At 38.5% G+C, this 18,853-nt stretch overlaps 1 long non-coding RNA gene and 1 other non-coding gene across 2 annotated transcripts in view; both read right to left on the bottom strand.

The window, feature by feature from the left end:
- The window catches only part of LOC134673004 (uncharacterized), a 503,466-nt gene that overhangs the window by 392,525 nt on the left and 92,088 nt on the right, over positions 1-18,853 (bottom strand). The gene's annotated exons all lie outside the window — the stretch shown is intronic.
- Trnag-ccc (transfer RNA glycine (anticodon CCC)) lies at positions 16,358-16,428 on the bottom strand. The gene has a single exon. It is a non-coding gene; the product is annotated as a tRNA-Gly (tRNA).

Here is an 18,853-nt window from a genome sequence, read left to right as displayed (position 1 = left end):
ATATAAATGATCGTATTAGATTCATAATTGTTACATATTTGCCGTAACTTATTTTTAAAATGTGTTTTTCCATTAAAAGACACATCAAGATTGTTTACCTAATTTCTAATGCTAAAAAAAACGAACTATAGGTCGTGAGATTCACGCTCCGCTTCCATACTTTCATACTTTGATGTCGGGTTGTAGTAATAATAATTCTCTATAGTTTCGATCATATGATATGACCTACGTTTACTTACATATTAATTAACTTCTTTCTGGTATAATTAACTTTGTTTGCACGTTAAACGTTCCGGTGTTTGATTGGAGCGCAAACTCCTAAAATACACAGCATCTGATTACAGGCGATAATTCTAAATAGGTCCGGATAACCGGATCGCGTGTTGATGTGTTTGATCTGATGGTGTACGGTGTAGATGCGTTTTATAGAATGCAGTTTTATGGGTTTTAGCCTCCTATGGCCCCTATGGGGAACCACAGTAAATGGGCCATCAAGTATCTGACTGAAAAGTGCAAAGTGGGGCAAGGTGGGGCAGTTGCCCCACCCTGGTCTCTGACCATAAGCTAAGAATTTTTGTTTCAACCGTACCCTGTTACAACGTACCCAGCCCAGCCTCCCCTACTTCTGCCCCACCCCTTAAAAAATGCTGCGTACGCCCATGGCAAACCTTAATCTCTATAGTTCGTTTTTTTTAGCATCAGAAAGAACTCCACAGAAGCAAACGTGCAGTTTTTATCAGGCTCTTTAATTGTTAATAATTATTGAATTATCTAATGTAGCATGGTCAATACATATAATTTACTTCAAATTATTACCGCTAAAAGTGCCGGATTTGGAACCACAAGCTTACTTCTGCGAAGTTCTTTCTAATGCTAAAAAAACGAACTATACATTAATATTTAATTTCATTTAAATCCTGCAAGTGTAAGGCCATACGATAAATATAAATCTATATATATAAATGCATAAAATATAAATATGGGTTTAAGGAAGTGAGAATTTCATAAACGATGATTTTGGAATCCAAAATTGGTATGATGTCAAAGTGTCATAGTAAGTAAGTCGGTATTGAATTCAAAAATAACATGTGATTGCTTAAATTATTTGCCTTTATAACACTATAATAATCCGCTGCCACTACAGATCAAGCTAACTCGGCAGCGCTTTTGACAGCACAGACTATGCAAGTGTTTTTTTAAACGTCATAATTTCATAGAAGCTTGGTGTTTAAAATAACACTTGCACAGTCTGTGCTGTCAAAAATGCTGCCAAGTTAGCTTGGTCTAACTCTAGAGTTATCTAGTAACGAGTTATAATAACTAGTTACCTACGAAATATGGAAAAGAAATAAAAGGATCTAAGCGACACATCTAAAACAATAAATTGCATCGAAAGTTGTTAATTTTAATGCAAGCTTGTGTATGAATTTAATTACGCACCCGGATACGGTCCGGGGCTTAGAACAATATTTCGAGAATAACCGGATATAAACCGGTTTATACCGGATATGGCCGGTAACTGGTGTAGAGACCACCGCGATTGCGCTTCGATGAATTTCATTTATTTAGTTATATTACCCTATCCGTTTATAAACCATCTATATCACCTCTATGGTGCATTTAGAAATTATGGCCAGCATAAAAAGGTAATAGATTGAACGTAATACTTAAGGATGACTCACGTTAGACCGTGCCGTGTCCGGGACGGAGCTTCCGGCGCATCATTTTCTATGGAAAGCGATACGTTGTAACACGGGTGTTTTGAAAGGGGGTAAAATAAATGATTGAAACGCTCCGGCTTGTCTAAAATGGAAACAGCCATGTTAACAAAATAAAATTAAATCAAAATAAAATAAAATAAACTAAATGGAAACCTTGCTGTAGGAAAGCTACGAGGAGAAACAATTAAACAGATTTATATCTAACAAACTTTATTCCTAAACATTAGATATTACAAAAGCTCAGTGGTATAGCTGGGTCGCTTCACAGGTTCATGTTATAAGGTTTACACCAATTAATTAATTACTGAAAACTAAATTTCGAAATACCTAAGTTTTATGCACCAGAACTTTCAAAACTTTAAATTAAAAAAACTATCTCTCTTCAATTACATTTTAAATTTGTAGCTGAGCGCAGATGCCCTACAAAATTCAAGGATGCATTGGACCGACCTCAAAACAGCTGCTGGAACTGGAGCAGCGGGGAGTGACCTCTCCTATCCCCGGGAAGCTGGCTGCCGACCTGGTTGGAGCCGGCCAGTGCAGATGGAGTGGGACAGACCCCACAGCATTTTAAAAGTTCCAAACATCTTCAAAATAAATTTCAAAAGTAATCAAAAGCTTCTAGAAACATCGAAAGCTTCTAGAAACATCCCGGCTCCTGCAAAGCGAGAAAAGGATATATTAGCCGATGCCCTTTATGGCCGCTAGAGAAGAAATGAAACAATTTGAAATTTAGCTCACCGCACTGGAAGCTGTTAGGACTTCTGGCGGAGCGCTCCCTTCCCTCGAGCAGGAGTCAACTCTGTAAAGAACCAAAACTTGGTTAAGAACAAACCCACAATGTTTCGCGCCATTGTGGAATTGATCACAACTAAATTCCATTTATACTTACTCAGTGGAACACACCGAAGGACTCGAACTGCTTCCACCATTTTGACCACCATGTGGAATGTGTGGTCTTATCACAAAATAGGGCTCATGCGAGCGTGCGTCCCCGGAGGGGTCCACACATCAAAAGTGCATGTCACCTCAGAATGACCTTCTCATATGTTGAGAACAAAAGGCAAAAAAACAAAAGTAGGGTGCCAATCCCCTGAAGACACAAATTCTTCGAAAATTCTGAACTGATTATTTAGACAAATTCACTCATGAGCCTAAGAAATATATTTTTATCATTAAATCTAACAAGGTTTCATTTCAGAGCCACTTTGTAAGTCTGTAATTTATATGTTTTGTTTTACATCAAACTTATTTTCTATCTATAAAAATCATACCTAAATCATACAAAGTTTTCCTGGAGTGACAACATAAATATCTCAAGTTTTAATTATTTTTACTCATATGACAACCCCGACAACAGATAAGCATCAAAAGGTGCATCTGAATGCAACAGATTATGCAAAGAAGTGCAATCAATCGAGTTAGTTTGGGATATTGTTAAAATCGTTGAAATAAGAAAAGGAATTCAACCCAAAAATATTAATTTAAAATCTAAGAAAATGTCTACGTTATAACGTGATAGCCTGTCATGTCATAAAAAAGTAAGGTCTGTCTAGTCTAACGTGAGTCCTTTAATCGCGGCAGTAACGCGGTGGCGAACGTCTCTCATTTTATTCACAGATAGCGCGGCCGGTCTGACGCCGCAGCAGTAATGCCACCATCAGTCATCACTGCACATGCCATTCGAATGGCACCTTGAGATACTCCACACTAGCATCTTTTGAGCGTCAGCGTCTAGTCAGCGCTATTAAAAATGGCAGTGTGGGTACTAATAAATCCCATTAATCAGGGTGCCACTGAGCGGTACGGGCACAGAATGCCGCGGCTAGTTAATAAAATACATAATTAATTGCATTTAAACAGCTAGTGCCTGCGCTCGTTTTTGGAGTGCATCGCCGTAGAGAGAAAGGCAGTAGAGAAACTGAAGGTTTCGGTGGGTAAAATGGGAAAAAATATCCTGACAATGTCCTTATGGACAGTCCGTGTGCACAGTGTACATGTTTTTAGAGCAATTTAGAAATTGGTTTTAGTTTGTTTGACAAATCTGTTATTATTAGTCTGCTCTCTACATTTTTTATTATTTTTAGTTCCTTTTAAGGATAACTCACATTAGACCGGGCCGTGTCCGGGCCGGAGGTTCCGGAGCATCGTTTTCTATGGAAACCATGACGTGATCACCTGTCATGTCATAGAAAAGTAAGCCCCGGAAGCTCCGGCCCGGACACGGCCTGGTCTAACGTGAGTCATCCTTTACGGAAAAACAGCCAGATTTAACTATTACTTTATAGCTTAATGTTAATTATTTGACTCGAAAAAAGAGGTTCTCATATAAATACCTATCAGATTCATCTCCAAGTAGGTACATAATTCGTTATTTCTTTTACTCAATTAGCATTGTTCTTTTTGCTTTGCAGCCTCTAGGTAGTCTAGGTCCACAAAAGCAATTGGTACATGTTGCACGTTCAATAACACAAACAAAAACGGAATGCAAGATTTTGCACACCACTCTTTGTTCGTTAGAACGCTTTCGTATATCAAGCGGTCTACTGAACGCGGAACTCCAGAGTATGCAATAGTATCGGTTGTAATGTTCCTCTACTGTTACTGACGTCCTTTGCGCCGTCCGTCACCGTCCGAAGGAATAGCACACTAATTAAATTAAGCGCTCCCCATTCTCTGCAGAATATTCTGACGTCCAAAACAGTGGAATTTACCTGCAATTCGTCTCGGCGGCCATTAGTGAGGAAACTGCACGGTTACAAGTTTGAACATTTTATTACTACATTCGAAAACAAGTTAATACTCGTATAGTCTGTCAAGCCATATCCGTCGGTAGAAATAGGCGGCAATTTTTACAAATGTGGGCGCAAAGGGTAGTGTCTTAGAAAATGTGAATTTCGCGCCTTTTTCTACTGACAAAGGCCGGCTATATTTAGTTAAGATCCTATGTCATTTTCTGATAATTCTTTAATTTTAAGCTCTTTAACTTACTCTATAATTAACTGTACTCTACTAATTAAATTAAGCGATGTTCGCATTTTGCCCCAAATATTTTGCCATCCGAAAACACTGGAATTTCTCCAAAATACCTAGTGTTTAAAAGGAAATACATTTTAAGCGATTTCAAAATATTCCAACGGTTTTTGTTCCGATCGGGATTTTTCGTAGCTTCAAGCTGTGTTTTTAAGTTATTCTGAATGTTTATAATTGCTTTTCGTTAAAAAATTGATTATTGCAATGCAACGAGTAACATTTTGGTAACTCTAACTCTTTGATTAGGTATTTTTCTCTCTAATTGAGTGAATAATTGCTACCTATACCTTTCTACTTTAAATTCCAGAGTTCTACGTAATCAACCTCCTCGATTTGTCCCGGCTTTTTGTCAGAGCTCATGGGAGCCTAGGGTCCACTTAGCAACTAATCCCAAGAATTAGCGTAGGCACGAGTTTTTACCCAAGATGCCAAACGCTATTGTTCTCTATCACTCTTCTACCTAAATTAGTGCGAGACAGACAGCGTTTCGTTTCTTTGCGAACGATTGTGTCATCTCGGCTAGGCCCCCTAGGCTATATTTCTCTGTCACTCTAATTACGCCTTCATTGTAGCAAAAGAGAAAGATCCCCGCAATTTGCGAATATCGGTTTTCGCGGTAGCCCTGTATCTCTAGGCTACCCTCAATATACATGGTGTGTCTGACCATGGGGCTTTAAATCCAGGGCTTGATTTTACTCGCTAAACTGAGCTACTTTTACTATGGGACCAACCCTAAAATCGGGGATTTTTTTTTGGCTTTTCCATAGAAAACGGCGACATCTGATCAGCCAAAATGTATGAAACAGTAAAAAAAAATTCGGGATTTCGAGGTTGGTGCCATAATAAAAGTAGCTCAGTTTAGCCAGTAGAATCGAGCCCTGGATTTAAAGCCCCATGGTCAGACACATCCTGTATATTATGTTTCGAATTCAAATACGAGACATTAAATAAACCGCAGCATCCTCTGCGAAACATCCAGACAGCTATATCATCCGTATCTCTATTTAAATTTTATTTACGACCTACTTGTATGTGAAATATGAACACCCTCTTTGTGAACAGATCGCGTTATTGTCCGAACAACATAATATACTGTATATGTTTACATGTACAGGTAAAAATAAAGATAAAAGATAAAAAATAGTTTATTCAAGTAGGCATATTACAATGCGCTTATGAACGTCAAATAAGCTTTTACCGGCTCCAACCGGTAAAAGCTTACCGCTAAGTAAGCGGTAAGTAAGCTTAGCGGTAAGTTTAAGCGGTAGTGGTAGTTTAGGGTCCTCCAGAAATCATGTGATCGTTTGAGGGGGGGACCGGATAGTTAAGAAAAATATCACGAATGACTAGCTCTACATACTTTAGGGCTCCTCTACACGATGGGCCAGCGCCGGCCACTCCAAGGGACGCAGCCATGTGGTAGAATGAGATAGCAATATCACTTGCTCCCTCTAACGCATAAATGCGTCCCTTGGAGTGGCCGGTGTTGGCCCATTGTGTAGAGGAGCCATTAGATGTCTTAAGAGTCTTTTTGTTTGGGCGTTTCAACAATTCCGATTAGAAGAGCTGCGGTGTGCAGGTGTGAAGGTGTGCGGTTTCATTAACATTAAAAAAGCGAATTGTGAAATGAAAAGACACGTTTGGCAACTTTGGGCGATATTAAGACGAGGGTCGTCCGACCGCTTCTCAATACTCCATTTTCCTATTTTCCTTACTGGATTTTAACATTTTAGCAAAATAATTACGTGATTTATTGTATATTTACCTCCTGTACCCTGTGTGTGTGTGTGTGTGTGTGTGTGTGTGTGTGCGTGTGTGTGTGTGTGTGTGTGTGTGTGTGCGTGTGCGTGCGTGTGTGTGTGTGTGTGTGTGTGTGTGTGTGTGTGTGTGTGTGTGTGTGCTGTCTGTGTGTGTGTGTGTGTGTGTGTGTGTGTGTGCGCGTGTGTGTGTGTGTGTGTGTGTGTGCGTGTGTGTGTGCGTGTGTGTGTGTGTGTGATGTGCCCCTTTATTAGCATTTTTCGGTTTTATAATTATCAATGAGAGTCGGGACCTTTTCAATTTATTCCAACAAATTACAGCAATTCCATAATAAAAATTAGTTGTATAATGGAATTTGTTTGCGTTTGAGTAACTTACTTTCTATGCATCTCGCACGTACTCGATTATTAGTGCAAAGGAGATGTATAGAAAGTAATTTACGTAGACGCGAGCGTATCTGTCAATGTCAAAACTGGTGGTAGCCGTACTTATCCAGAGAACATAATAAAATCTAAATGGTTAGGTACTATCCGGCGTCTCGCCGTCCGTCATTGTCGTACGACGCCGTGCCGTGTGCGTGACTGTGAAATTAACCTCATGACGTGATATGATTTTTGTCACTTATGTGAATGCGAGTGTCCTGACTTTTGGCGTTGTTAGATGGTTTTAATTTTCGTAAAAGCTGTTTAGACCTCTATTCCCAGTGCACACTGCTTGAAAATTTTTATAACTGAATTGTTTTGATTCGTTCTTTTAAAATAATTATTTTAAGTGTTCTTTTTTCTGTTTGCACGTAATTAAGTCGCGTCAGTAAAAAAAAATATTTCCGGTCCATATAAATAAAATTAGGTAGGTACCTACTTATTATACTTGTTCATAATGTAAACACCTCATTTTATCATCTGTAAATATGTGTAAAGTTTAATAAAAAAATGTTGTAAAATATAAAAGTTATTTTCGGTTATTTTTAGGAGCATTCTGATAAAAACTGCTACCGACACTAATTGGAAAAAAATCTCTTGACAGATTTTTTGAATTTTTGCAAAAGGTCGCTTTTTTACTGAGGGAGAATCGTACTTTTTTTCTTACGCTAGTAATTATGAGTTCAAGAGATGATTAACAACATACTGTTTTAAGTACTGTACTAAAATTTGTGACTGTCTGGTGAAATTGCTGTACTCGTCGAAAAACTTTTGCACAACAACAATGAAATATGAAAGAAAGACAGTATAAATTACGCAATTTAACGGTTACGTAGTTGCTACCCAGACCAGAAAGAACCTTTTTATCCAACTAGGGCCGAAAACGGTCGGTTACCTGTCCGCGAACTTGTAAAAACTCAAGTTAAGAAAGTTTCGCGAAGAAAGTCGAAGGTTCTATGACTATTAAATATTATTTCATAGTACCACAGAATAAATACGAGTAATAGTACTAGGTACAGAAGACTCACTCTCTAACAAAACGCGTCTGTCACGATCAGCACAGATATGGCCGCTACGTGGCGACAGCGCCACGCGCGGCCTATGGCAAACCCCAAAATTGGGGTCGAACGGATGTACTTTTAGCTACCTGTAGCAAAGCGACGAAATCGCGGAGTGAGCCACGCCTGATAGTATAAATGTATTGAAAAGTTTCTCAATATCAGGGACGAGGACACCACAGAACCCCTAGTATAAATTTAATTCGATATAGCGTGACGAGCGATCGCGTTTGCGTTATGTCTATTGTTGTATGAGATTTTGAACAGCACTCCAAGTGAGACGTTATATCACACTTGACGGTACCTAGGTAACGAAGTTATACAATAAATTCCAAATTCAAACTTTCCCAATGTCACTTACGGTTGTTATACACAAACTCACGGAACCCCACTCGAACTCACCAAGAAGTTTCCCCGACGGTTTTTATTTATATTTTTCCGTCAACGGTAAATTATGTGACAGCTCATTCTGGCCCGGAACCGGAAGGGCCATGGACATTTTAATAATGGAATGATGGAGGAATTTCGCGAATGGTAATTCAGAAAGAGATAATCTGAACAAGGGAATGGGTGTTTGGGAACGAACGAACGAACGGGAATTTAGCCAACATGACAATGACAACATTTCATATTTTCGAAAGATAGGCAGGGTCTTCCAAAATAGTTTCGAAATTAATGTGGGACCACCTTGGAAGTACCTTCTTTCGAACAAAAAAAGAATTACTCAAATCGGCCCACGGATCTTGGAGTAATCGGTGAACATGCATAAAAAAAACATAGCCACAACCGAATACAGCGGAGCAATCGGAGGGAAGAGGAGATCCAAACCCGAATTCAGAACGCTCTCCGGTGCACAGCTGCTCTTCACAAAGTGTTGGTGTCCAGGCTAATGACCAGAAAGACGAAACTCCGTATATACAAAACTATAATCAGACCGATCTTGATGTACGGATGCGAAGCCTGGACCCTAACACAAAAAGAGGAATACGCACTGCTGGTGGCTGAACGGAGGATCTACCGGAAGATACTGGGACCCACTCGCGGAGAAGATGGCTCGTGGAGGATACGCAGGAACCAGGAAATCGAAGATCTAGTGGCCGAGCCCAATATAGTAGGAGAAACGAAAGCCTCAAGACTCCGATGGCTCGGGCACGTGGTCCGTATGGGTGAAGATCGAGCGGTTTGGAGAGCGTACTCGGGCCGTCCGGATGGTCGACGACCGGTTGGGCGTCCTAGGTATCGCTGGTGCGATGAGGTCGTGAAAGATCTGAACGAGCTCGGTGCCGTCGATTGGACAGAAACGGCGCTAGACAGAGAAGCATGGCGTTCCTTAGTGTCAGAGGCCAAGATCCACTTCGGGTCGCTGCGCCACGGCAGTAAGTAAGTAGTAAGTACAACCGAATACAGAACCTCCTCGTTCTGTGAAATTGAAGTTGGTTAAAAAGTGGTAAAAACTGAAAAAAATGGATTGGAAAATTTGGAAAATCTTTCTAACCACGAAAGAGTCGAACCAATTGTCTTTGGTGGAACCAAGATAACTATGCACATCGTTAATTTTATAGTTACAGAGCATCGGAGGGCTATCAATCTATCATAAAACTTCGAATTATTTTGTTAATTCAGAATGGGTAAAGAGTTACCTTAAATCTTAGATTTCATCTCATCAAATGTGTGTTCTGTGTGCAATCTCCAGTCTGTTTGTATTGTTGCATTTCCCAATCTTCCCCGACTGTCCACATCCCATGGGCGTCCTGGCTTGAAACTGCAACTTTGCTGCTATACTCGGGTCCATGCAATGACTTCGTTTATTACTATGTGTCTCTAAGGACAGCGCGGAATAAAATCTGTAAGGCAATGAGAATAGGTACTGGACTGTAATGTCAGGTCTTGAGCGAAAATTGGTTGTAACTTAGCACGAGAATGCCGCATAGATTTGAAGCATGTCATTAGTCATCTGCGTCTCGCCAATAACATGTAAGTACGGACAAGTACAGTATGAGCGAAATACACGATATTAGAATAACATCTGTTATTCTAATAGATCTAGAATGATTATGATATAGTCTATCATAATCATTCTAAATTTCTGGGAGACCGAGCTTTGATCGAAAAACATATAAAAACTCAAAAATGCGCGTTTTCCCAGAGATAAGACCTAGCTAAATCGATTTATTATACTATATTGCAATCGTTAGAGCCGTTTCCGAGATCCCAATAAACAATAATTACTCTTTTAAAGGTATTAGTCTTGTCTGAGCAACCATAATGAGCTAATTAATTAGTGGAAACTGTTTTGGCTTATGTAATATTTAATTGTAATTATCTATATGTGTTATTTTTCGCTGTTTGTTTCCCATTATCAATAAATAAATAAAAAAAAATTAGATAGATATATTAGAATCTAATAATTAGATAGATAGATTAGAGCCTCCTCCCTTTCCTTTGCGCTACGACATGGGTTTTTTCAAGAAGCATGTATTTAGGGTTCTCAAGGGTCGGCAACGCTTAAGCGGCTCCTGTGATGTTTCTTATGTCCATGAGCGACGATGACCGCTTCCCTTCAGGCGGCTCGTCTGCTCGTTTGCTGACAAAAAAAATGATTTCAGTTTACGTTCAAGTTGGCCTGAATATCTCGCGTGCTTAGACTACCCTTACCTACCTTAACTTATTTAACCTTATTTTTTTACAGTTAGTTAAAGATGAATATCGCTGACGATATACTAGCCTTTTAAGCTGACAGGATATAAAAACGTTTACATAGTATGGGCCCGATTCAGATTTTGTAATAGATATCTATTAGATATCTTTTAGACATCACCAAGATACGATAACGATATGTTTAAGATCTAACCTGTCAAATTTGACATTTGCGCAATTCTGGAGATACTCTTGAACGATTACCACAGGATATGACTTAGAGATCCAATTCGCATCTAATAAATATCTTACGCTATCTAACGTAAAAGTGACATTGGTTGCCCGAATTGCGAACAAAAGAGAACCAGTTGATATCTAAACTATAACGTATATAGAATGGATCTAGTACGTGTCATCTCTTGTGAATATCGTGAAGTTCGAATACGGCAGTATGGTAACTTTTCAACACAGCGACATGTAATGTTGTGAGCTGTAAAGGGACTTTATATCTTCCAAGTTCTAAGTTCTCGATAGCTCCGAGCGCCGTAAAGATCGCATTTTTCATGGTAACTTTTTATTGTTTTATTTAGGTACCTAAGTTATGTACGAGGTTGCCGAGGGACTCTTGGCAGCCTTTTGTTTGGGTCCAGAAGAATAAGACCGGTGTCATTTTGATTTAGTTCTCTTTTTAACTTGAAAATAACACGGTTTTCGCAAAGAGTGACCATAGACTGAGAGGTCAGAATTTAGGGGTTGGTCTGTAGGTAGGTACATATTACCAAAAAGAATAGATAGTATAGAGGGGTCCTGTCATAGTAAATGTTGTAGTCACTGTAAATTTACTGCCATCTATCGACACACGACTATAACTCAAAATAAACACGTATAAAATTATCAAAAAATGTATATGGATAAATGATTTAATTATTTTTATATCATTTTGACCCATGTTCATTCATTGATATCTATGTGTTAAAATTATTGAATATGAAACGGTGTCGTCACGCCATCTAGCCGAGGATAGGCTGAAAGGTGTGTGCGCCATCTATCCGAGAATGACTTTTTCTTGATTTCCGAGGCACTTTTTTTTCTTAGACTTTATTCATCTTGTACGAAGTTACATATGTCTTAGGTATTACTCTACACATTAAATCTGCACTCTCTCTGGGGGCAACCCCGTCCAAAAAATCGAAATAATGGCCATAGATGTATAATTCATATTTACATATATAAAACATACATCCCATATTAATCGAGTTACGATTGTAGGCCTTTATGAGCCCAGGGATATTAGGCTTATTAACTTTTTAGACTCCGTTTTTTGACGAAAAGGTTTAGCTTTATTATATAGTCGTACTGTCGGGGCCCGGGTATGTCCTTAAACTACGTCCAGGACCCGGGTATGTCCTTAAACTACGTCCAGGACCCGGGTATGTCCTTAAACTACGTCCAAGACCACCGGTGGACGGGCAGCAGCGTCCCTCAAATTCGGTGTACTCGACTTCGATCGCCAACTCGCCTGCCAAGCGTGGCGATTATGGCATTCACCCCCCACAAGGGGGAGGCCTATGTTCAGCAGTGGACGTCTTACGGCTGAGATGATGATGATACTCGTACTATGACGAGATTTAGAGTCAGACCAAGATACGATTCAACGATGTTCAACGATTTTTATAGCACACGCAGTGCAAGTGTTATTTATACACCATAATTTTATAGAAGTTTGTCGTTTAAAATAACACTTGCACTGCGTGTGCTATCAAAATAGGTAGTTGCAGACTTATCTTGGACTAACTATAATCGTATGATTAGGTTTTAAAATTACCTCCGACGTTTCGAGAAGAGCGAAGGTTTAGCTTTATACTGATTAAATACTCGTATCGTACATAAAGGTTGTCGGGAAGAGATCGCTCTTAAGCGATAAGACCGCCTGCTGTTACGTCTAGTCTTTGTTTATGTTACTGTACATTTATTGTTAACTACGTGTATGTGTCTACGTGTAGGTATTGTACAGTCGATTAGAGATGCACCGGATATCCGGTTACTATCCGGTATCCGGCCTATCCGGCCATTATTTTACTATCCGGCCGGATAACAGATAGTGATCTACTATCCGGCCGGATACCGGATAGTAACATTGCTTGATTTTGGAGTAAACCAATTTATTTTATTTATTTTATTTTATTTTATTTAACCAACTTTACATTGACAGTTAAACCAAACATGCAAGTTATGGGTTACAAATATAATATGTACTTAAAACTAATTATCATAGACTTATCACTAAATTTACCTAATTAATATTAATAGTTGTGGGCGTAGATATTGACTCTATATAGCGGGCTGCCGTGGCTAGGAATTTCGGTTCTGTTTGTGAGAATATGTCAAGAGTGGGATTATGTAAAATAATATTATTAATGTGGTTAAGTGCGACGTATAGTGGACTAGTGACTAGTGTCATTGTGCTGGTCTTGGGAATTACGAATAGGGGTGAAATGCGAGGTCTGAGAGTAGTTCTAACAAATAGTGATGGTACCTTAAAATGAATATATTCTAGTAGCAATGGATTAAATATTGAACCACGTATTAGTCTAAAAAAGTATTTTACTGTTGCAAGCTGCCTACGTACTTCAAGACTTTGATATGAGACCATTCCCAATACAAACGGCGTGGGATACATGTAGGGATAGTAGCCGAGTATTTTCCAGTAGAGATACCTAATAAAGGACTTTTGGATTTTTTCTAGAAGGAGAATGTATTTTTTTTCGTGCGGGTTCCATACAATACTGTTAGTTTCTAGTAGGCTACGTACAAATGCATTAAATAATAAGGTAATGACATGATAATTACTAAAGTATTTTGACTGGCGCACAACAAAGCCAAGGGCTTTTCTAGATCTTTTGCAAATTTGAATGATATGTTGACTGAATGATATTTCTGAATCAATTGGATTTAAGAAACACACACGGTCATAATCGTACTTGTTTATTATTTTAAAACAATTTAATCATTATTAACTCACATTATAGACGAGTCTAACGCGAATTATATTCAATTACCTTGATTTACCGACGTTTCGACACAGGTTTCACTGGTCGTGGTCGCGGCTGACTGATGTCCCAGCAAAATGTCAAAACAGAGATTTGTGCATCTACCCGACGAAAAGTGTATGGAAAAGTTTGGGGTAGACATCACATTTTCAAACCACCCACCACACATAATGTTAAATATTGTCAATAGTCCGACACGAAACACTCACAATATCCACGCACCCGTTCGAAGATAGATCCTTTGGCTTTAACTTCTGTATCACTGGTTATCACTGGTGGTGGTTGGCGTTAGACCCGTCTATAATGTGAGTTAATATGTATTCAAAACGTGAAAGTTTAAAATATTATAATTTAATCATTCCACTGACTTGCACGCGCACTCATTTCGTACCTAGAAATGAGTCCGCGCGGACGTTTAATACTAGGAAACAGGTCAAATCTGCAGAATGCGCACCTGAAAAACCGAAATGTAGGTATGGTTCCGCTGGCCGAATATTCGGCGGCCGGATACCGGATATCCGGCCGATGATTAGGCCGAATATCCGGTATCCGGTATCCGGCCAAACAACTATCCGTTGCATCTCTACAATCGATGTCAAAGATATGTTTACAATTTTTGCCTTATTACAAAGGAGTAAGGTGCAAAAGTGTAAACATATTTTTGACGTCGACTGTACCTACCTATACTTGTTATTTTTATCATTTTGCAGAAAACATATATTATAGGTACTCGACCAGTATCAGGCGTGGCTCACTCCGCGATTTCGTCGCTTTGCAACAGGTATGTAGCTGCAAGTACATCCGTCCCACACAGGCGACCAATTTACCAACCAAGCCAATTTACCACCACTGAGCCAATTTTGGTAGCCTAGCCATAAGCACAGAATAATTATAGTACTACCGTACAGAAAGGAACCTTCCTACAAACGAAGTTTGATAGCGGTTCAGGGTCGAATCATGCTGACCCTTTCTAATATATGACACTATCCCTTTCGACTATTTAGGGTTGTCAAAAATCAAGTGATTATCTTATCTGTGGTCGTGCACGCAAAAGGAAGTCAAGTGGTGCCAACCCTTAAAAATTGCTCAGAGCAATGCTGAGCCGAGCGGAGCCGAGTTTGACCGAAGTCAGGAGTTTCGCACCCCTGCCATAAGCCGTTCGTGGCGCTGTCGCCACCTAGCGGTCATAACTGTCCTGGTCGTAACAGACGCGTTACAATAGAGAGTGAATCTTCTGTACCTAGTACTATTATTTATTCTGTGCCAGTATAAAAACGTATAGTTACTTTTGTTTCCCCTAAGCAAACCTTTTACAATAATAGAAATGAGAAGTCCTGGGCGTACGAGCAGTTTGCCCGGACCTATCCGGAGTATCCGGCCATGACGGCCATATTGGGGTCCGTAACGGAGATTTCCGGGCACGAGACTGGTTCCGTGTACGAATTTTCACTAATATTATTTGAGGCTTATTCTGAAACTTGTTATTCCTGTAGGACCTCCGGATATAATCTATACGTCTTTAGGTATTTAAATGAAAATCAACAAATAATTTGTAAATTCTGGTAGTTATGAAATTTATTGGTTAACCAACCAAATACAAAACTGCCTGGATCTGTGATTGAACGACCTGACTTTAACCTACATTATTTGATCATGTAGTAATGTTTTCATTTACCCGAACCTATTTGAGTGTAGATTTTGTTTACTTTTGTTTTAAATACCAGGTACATGTCTGTACCTTTAAGACATGTAGGTACTGAACTGACAAGTACTTAGTAATCGTTAAGTAACAAACTTGAATTTTGAAATTTGCGGTATAGGAGCGTAATGAGGGATTGAAGCACAACGCCCAAGACGAAATAATTTTGATACCGTGTGACACATACTACTTTTCACATCAACTATGAGGAAAATAAAAAAATCTTAGTGTTGACACAAATTATTATGTATCAAAATATTATTCAAGCTAAAAAAATAATGCAAAAAGTAACAAAAACTGTGTTCTAGAACAGAAAAGTGCCACTTTGATCGGGGGAACAATAGTAGTTTTCACATCACCTATTCGGAAAAGGGCTTTTTCTTCCCCGCTAGGAGGGATCAAAGTGGCACTTTTCCTCCCTGCTAACCCCTTAGCAGGGAGGAAAAGTGCCACTTTGATCCCTCCTAGCGGGGAAGAAAAAGCCCTTTTCCGAATAGGTGATGTGAAAACTACTATTGTTCCCTAGTTGACTGTTACGGCTGTTATGTGCGTAGGTAGTGAGCCAGAATAAGGACGGCACATACGGAATTAAAGATACCGAGCCGCGCAAATCCTGATAGCAATGTTGACGATAAGGCCGGCTCTCTTCCCGCCTCGAAACGAGGACCTCCGGATATCATACGGATATCCGGATGTGATACGTACAGCCAGCATCAAATAGATAGCGACGACCAAAGTGACCAAATATTAATATATATCGTAACATCTTTGTCACTATAGAAAAAATACAAAATAAATAATAATTTGGGATATAATAAAAAGTAATAAAAATATTTATATACATTTTGCAATTCAAATTGCGGTTTACCTGCCACTGCAAAAATGCATTGATTTTTACTTGTGATTACTAAAAGTATGATAACCGAAAGACAAAAATAAGTTAGGTAGGTATTTGTAGATACAATCAACCAAAAAAACATGCACTGCCCGGGAATCGAACCCGGGTCGCAAGAATGGGAATCTTGCATGATACCACTACACCAGCAGTGCTTGTTGATAGTAGTGTAAAATGTCGATACTACTTATCCTACGCACAGGATGGCTACTGCCTCCAAAACTTGATATACAATTTTAAACCTTGACATCATACGGACAGAGTCCTTTTTTAGGTGATGATAATAATATTACTATTGGAAGAAGTCAATAGCAATTTCATTTAAAAACTTTTTAAGCAATGCAATAATATTATAAGAAGTAGGTATAGTTCGTATATATCAGTATATATGTCGCAGTAAGATAGATATAGCCGTTATAAAGTTATAACCCTAGGGATATAATTATATGACGTAACATAGTTATACGAAAGCGATACATTACTATCTTACTAGGTATATAACTATAATACGGCTTTAGTTTAGTGATATAGTTATATTACTGGATTAAGTTTAGTGAAATAATTGTAAGTAGGAGTGCAGCGGTGCGGCGGAGGTATAGTTATATCCCTAGGGATATAGTTATATGCCGTATAGTACGTAACTACGTATTATAATCATATTCCTAGTAAGATAGTAATTGTAGGTATTAGGAGTGCGGCAGTGTGGCGGAGGTTTAGTTATATCCCTAGGGATATAGTTATATGCCGTATTATAATCATATTCCTAGTAAGATAACTATTATATATATTTTCATGCTGCTATTTTTAAGGGTTTATGAGGCATTGCGATCGATTCACGAAAGCTGGCGCGAGATTTGACAGAATTTCAATGAAAATAGCTGTCACTCAGTAGAAATCTCGCGCCAGCTTTCGTGAATCGACCTGTACTTTTACGTAATATTGCTAAAAAGTATTATACGGCATATAACTATATCCCTAGGGATATAACTATACCTCCGCCGCACCGCTGCACTCCTACCTACAATCATTTCACTAAACTTAATCCAGTAATATAACTATATAACTAAACTTAATCCAGTAATATAACTATATCACTAAACTAAAGCAGTATTATAGTTATATACCTAGTAAGATAGTAATGAATCGCTTTCATATAACTATGTTACGTCATATAATCATATCCCTAGGGTTATAACTATATAACGGCTTTATCTATCTTACTGCGACATATATATAGCTTAAATTACACATAGTTTAGCCAATTAACAACTGACAGCCACAATCTATCAAGAAAACTGACATACCTACGTTTTGTAGAGTCCTTAATTGCTTATTTCTGTCAAAAATAATCGAAATTTCCAAAATTGTATCTTTTAATCAAGGCATATTATATCCATACGCAGTTTCCAAGCAGTTCAAACCAATTTCCATCAATTTCCCAGCAAGAAAACCACACCACAAATTACTTTCTCAACATGGCAACATTTTCTTAACTTAATAGGTACGTGTAAAGTTCATGTGGCAACACTTCAAGGCTCAACTTTCAGCCAGTTGCATGGACGTAATTTAAACTTGGAACAACATTTTAAGCCTAGCTACCCTCACTCAGTCTGATGATTGACAATCATTCGCTGAATTGAACTCTAAATTTTAGATGTTAAGGTTGTTTTTGCTTTGTGTGGAGTTTCTAGGTTTGTTGGGTTATGTTGGCAACGCTTAGTAGATACGTTAGGCTTAAACTTTGTGAGGTAGTTAAGGTTTTATAGCTTCGAAGTATGATCGATTTCTTTTAATGACTTTAGGACTATAGAACTTTTAGTATCCGGCCGAAGTTTCGATTGCTATTTCGGCAGGTTTCCGACTGAAAAGCCATTTTTTTTTGCGTTTCGGGGTTCTGTGTCTGAGTGTGTGAATAAGTGTCTGAATAAGACCTAATGTATTTTGTAATGACGAAAATAATATAATATTTTTCAAACAGCGTGGGTACGGTTTGGTACGGTGTAACATGTCATCTCCATACAATATATATATGTATTTAAACTTAAGGCAAAATCTCGCAATATATAGATGGTCAAGCAAATGTCAGTGGAAAAAGGCGCGAAATTCAAATTTTCGATGAAACGATATCCCTTCGCGCCTACATTTTTAAAATTTGCCCCCTTTTCTACTGACAAGATTTGCTTGACCAACTATAGTATTGATATGACATCTGTCACCGTACCCCTGCTGTTAAAAAAAATCAATACTTAAAAAAAAATAGGTACCCCTTTTTATAAATATTGCTCGTTCAATCATGAAATGGCCAGAAAAAATCGACGAGAGTTTTCAGTAAACTCTCGCCGACGTTTTTATTTCAATAAGTCTGAATGGCGCTTGACCGATTTTTATTGAGCATTGCTTCAAAATGTGTTCATGATTTTTCACAACCGAGTTCAGCAATGTACAAAATCAATATAATAAAAGGGAAATATAATAAAAAAACAATAATACCTTTCGTATAGGGATTTAAGCCCAAAAAAATCACCTCAGAAAATCTCCAAGTATAGGTACAGTAAACAGGTACTTATATTTATGTCAAAT

This window comes from Cydia fagiglandana, chromosome 17 (assembly GCF_963556715.1).
Source record: "Cydia fagiglandana chromosome 17, ilCydFagi1.1, whole genome shotgun sequence".
Taxonomy (NCBI): domain Eukaryota; kingdom Metazoa; phylum Arthropoda; class Insecta; order Lepidoptera; family Tortricidae; genus Cydia; species Cydia fagiglandana.
The sequence above is the reverse complement of the archived record's forward strand: the minus strand, read 5'-3'. Positions and strand labels throughout refer to the sequence as shown.